The sequence below is a fragment of the Tamandua tetradactyla genome, chromosome X (genome assembly GCF_023851605.1).
Source record: "Tamandua tetradactyla isolate mTamTet1 chromosome X, mTamTet1.pri, whole genome shotgun sequence".
In the NCBI taxonomy this organism is placed as follows: domain Eukaryota; kingdom Metazoa; phylum Chordata; class Mammalia; order Pilosa; family Myrmecophagidae; genus Tamandua; species Tamandua tetradactyla.
Genome location: NC_135353.1, coordinates 53,464,437 through 53,468,934, shown reverse-complemented (window position 1 = coordinate 53,468,934; position 4,498 = coordinate 53,464,437). Strand labels below are relative to the sequence as shown.

Sequence of the window (4,498 nt, the reverse complement as noted above, 5' to 3'; positions counted from 1 at the left end):
ACCCAAAGTCCACAGTCCATCAACATTCTCAATTTTAGATAATTTCATTGTTCCCAAGAGACAGAAAACAAATAAACACACCCTCACCAAATAGGAAATCTTAACCTCCTCTTAACTCTTGTCCCTCCCCCCGTTCCTGACCTCTGCTGTTGCTGTTGTAGTGCTGATGGTTTCCTTTTGAACATAGATCATAGCATGCAATAGCAGTTTTCCCCCATGCCCTGGACTTAAACACTCTTTGTACAAGAATCATAGCTTTGAAGTAATTCTTATGAGAACTCATTCATATTTCTAATGTGAGTCAGTGGGACACATAGGTCAATATAACCCCTTTCAATCTTGTTCATCGTCAATGTGGTCATATTACTTCTAGACCCACTAGAGAATCACCTTTGCTCCTATCTGTTCCCTTACATTGGAGTTCAACCTCATTAGCTAACTATTCACCCATTTCTAACTTCTATGTATCTCTAAGTGTCCTGTATTCTGTATTATAAGTCTCTGCCTATATCTTTATGCTGGTCAAAAAAGTGGAATCATACAGTATCTTTCCTTTTGTGTCTGGCTAATTTCACTCAGCATTATGTCCTCAAGACTCATCCATCTTGTCATGTGCTTCAGGATGTCATTTTTTTCTTACTGCTGCATAATATTCCATCGTATGTATATACCACATTTTGTTGATCCACTCATCTGTTGATGGGCATTTGGTTTGTTTCCATCTTTTGGCAATTGGGAATAATGCTGATATGAACATTGGTGTGCAAATGTCTGTTTGTGTCTTTGCTTTCAGCTCTTCTGGGTATATACGAAGTAGTACTATTGCTGGGTCATAGGACAGCTTGATATTTAGTTTCCTAAGGAACCACCAAAGAGTACATAGTGGTCGCACCATTGTACATACCCACCAGCAGTGCATAATTGTCCCAGTTTCTCCACATCCTTTCCAACCTTTATAGTTTCCTGATTGTTTAATATCAGCCATTCTACTAGGTGTGAGGTGGTATCTCACTGTAGTCTTGATCTGCATTTCCCTTATAGCCATTGAAAATGAGCTTCTCTTCATGTGCCTTTGAACCAGCAGCATTTGCTCTTCAGAAAAATGTCTATTCATATCTTTGGCCCATTTTATAATTGGATTGTTTGTTGTTTTGTTGTTGAGTTGTATGATTTCTTTGTATATACAGGAAATCAAACATTTGTTGGATATGTGATTTCCAAATATATTCTCCCATTGAGTTGACTGCCTCCTCACCTTTTTGACAAAGTGTTTTGAGGTGCAGAAGCATTTGATTTTGAGGAGTTCCCTTTTATCTATTTTTTTCTTTTGTTGCTGGTGCTTTGCGTGTAAAGTTTAGGAAGCTACGTCCTATTACTAGGTCTTAAAGAGGTTTCCCTACATTTACTTCTAGAAGCTTTATGGTGCTAGTTCTTATATTCAGGTGTTTGATCCACTTGGAGTTAATTTTTGCGTAGGGTGTAAGAAAGGGGTCCCCTTTTATTCTCTTGGCTATTGATATCCAGTTCTTACATGCCCAGTTATTGAAAAGACTATTTTGTCCCAGTTCAGAGGATTTGGGGGCCTCATCAAAAATCAGTTGACCAAAGATTTAGAGGTCTATTTCTGCACTCTCAATTCGATTCCATTGGTCAGTGCTTCTGTCTTTGTGCCAGTACCATGCTGTTTTGACCACTGTGGCTTTATAATAGGTTTTAAATTCAGGGAGTGTCAATTCTCTCACTTCGTTCTTCTTTTTCAGGATGCTTTTAGCTATTCGGGGTCTCTTTCCCTTCCAGATGAATTTGGCAGTTAGCTTTTCCAAATCTTCAAAGTAGGTTGTTGGAATTTTGATTGGTACTGTATTGAATCTGTAGATCAATTGGGAGAACTATATTTAGCCTTCCTATCCATGAGCAGGGAATGTCTTCCCACCTATTTAAATCTCTTTTGACTTCCCCATGAAAGACTTTTTTTTTCCCTTGCTCTTTTGTAAAAATAACCCGGTGAAGCAGCCAAAACTGATCCTCTGGGCAGGGGCCTGCAGCAGCCTAAGAAGGAAACCAAGAGAGGGAGCTTTCCTGCTGCCTGACTGGAAACCACCGCCCTGCACTCCGCAGCCAGCAGCCAGCAACCAGCGGCAGGGGATCCATCTCATTCCGTGGCTATTGTGCAGTCTTCAATTTCGGATGATTTTTGTCCTTTTGCACTTGCCCCTGCTCCCCTTGCCCACTCTCTGGCTCCTGGCCCCAGGATTTGCTCTCTTCTCTCTGAAAGGTCTCTGCCTGTGGCCCTGTGGGCAACACTGCTGAGAAGAACCCCAACGCCCCTAACTACCCCATGGCCTCACTCTACTTGTTAGTCCTACACCCTATACAACCTATACGAGAAGTTCAGCCCGGCTAGACCCATGTTCTCCAACCGCATCAGCAGACAGGATCACCTGCCTCTCCTTGGACTACATGTATGTTAATTTCCAGCAGCTGCAAACTGCAGATCATACTTTGGACACCATGAATTTTGATGTTATAGAGTGGGAACCAGTAGGCATCATGTGGTCTCAGTGTTATCCATCGCTTCTCAAAAGTGGAGAGGGCAATGTATTCCTTAAAATTTTGGACAAATCTATTGATAATAAAGCACTGTATGATACATTTTCTGCTTTTGGTAACATCCTTTCATGTGAGATGGTTTGTGATGAAAGTGGTTCCAAGGGCTATGGATCTGTACATTTTGAGACACAAGAAGCATCTGAAAGAGCAACTGAGAAAATGAATGGGATGTTTCTAAATGATTGCAAAGTATATGTTGGACGATTAAAGACCTGTAAATAATGAGAAGCTGAATTTGGAGCAAGGGCAAAAGAGTTCACCAATATTTACGTCAGGAAATTTGGAGAAGACGTGAATAATGAGCGCCTTAAGGATCTCTTTGGCAAATTTGGACCTGCCGTAAGTGTAAAAGTAATGATTGATGAAAGTGGAAAATCCAGAGGTTTTGGATCTGTGAGCTTCGAAAGGCACAGAAAACTGTGGATGAGATGAATGGAAAGAAACTCAACGGAAAATAAATTTACATTGGTAGAGCTCAGAAAAAAAAAGTGAAGCGACAGATGGAACTTAAGCACAAATTTGAACAGACGAAACAAGATAGGTTCACCAAATACCAGGGTATTAACGTTTATGTGAAGAATCTTGATGATGGCATTGATGATGAACGTCTGTGGAAAGAGTTTTCTGCATTTGGTACAATCACTATTGCAAAGGTTGTGATCAAAGTTGGTCGTAGCACAGGGTTTGGTTTTGTTTGTTTCTCCTCCCCAGAAGAAGCCTCTAAAGAGTTACCAGAATGAATGGTACCAAGCCATTGTATGTAGCTTTAGCTCAGCACAAGGAAGAGCACCAGGCTCACCTCACTAACCAGTATATGCAGAGAATGGCAAGTTTCAAAGTTGTGTCTAGCCCTCTATTCAATCCCTACCACCAGCACCTCCTTCAGGTTACTTCATGGCATCTATCCCAGAGACTCAGAACCATGCTACTATCCTCCTAGCCAAATTGCTCAACTAAGACCAAGTCTTCACTGGGCTGCTCAGGGTGACAGACTGCATCGATTCCAAAATATGCCAGATGCTATTCGCCCAGCTGCCCATAGATGACCATTTAGTGCTATGCAACCAGCATCTTCACAGGTTCCAAGAGTCATGTCAACACAATGTGTTGCTAATACATCCACACAGACAATGGGTCCATGTCCTGAGGCTGCTGCTGCTGCAGCTACTCCTGCTTTCTACAACATTCTACAGTATAAACATGCTGCAGGAGTTCACAATACACAACAGCATCTTAATGCACAGCCACAAGTTGCCATTTAGCAGCCTGCTGTTCATGTACAAGATAAGGAACCTTTGACTGCTTCCATGATGTGATCTGCCCCTCCTCAAGAGCAAAAGCAAATGTTTCCTCTTATTCAAGCCATGCATCCTACCCTTGCTGGTAAAATTATTGGCATGTTGGTGAAGATTGATAATTCAGAGCTTCTTCATATGCTTGAGTTTCCAGAGTCTCTCCATTCTAAAGTTGATGAACTGTAGCTATATTACAAGCCCACCAAGCTAAAGAGGCTGCCCAGAAAGCAGTTAACAGAGCCACTGGTGTTCCAACTGTTTAAAATTAATCAGGGGATGTAACAGTAGCACAGCATTGTTTTTCTTGCCTGCAATGCAGGAGACCCAAGTTCAAGGCCCAGAGCCAGAACATGCTGAAAAGAAAAAAGAGGCGAGGGGATTTTGGGCATGCCACAGTGACTCAGCAGGCAGAGTTCTCACCTTCCATGCTGGAGACCCAGGTTCGATTCCCAGTGCCTGCTGCCCATGAAAAAAAAATTGATCAGGGACCATGAAAAGAAACTTGTGCTTCACTGAAGAAAAATATCTAAACATCAAAAAACTTAAATATTGTGGGAAAAATATTGCAAAATATAAAATAAATTTAAAATAGA

General features: G+C 41.5%; 1 pseudogene; it reads left to right on the top strand.

Moving 5' to 3' along the window:
• Positions 1-2,320: 2,320 nt before the first annotated feature.
• LOC143671028 (polyadenylate-binding protein 1 pseudogene) lies at positions 2,321-4,168 on the top strand (annotated as a pseudogene).
• Positions 4,169-4,498: the final 330 nt, after the last annotated feature.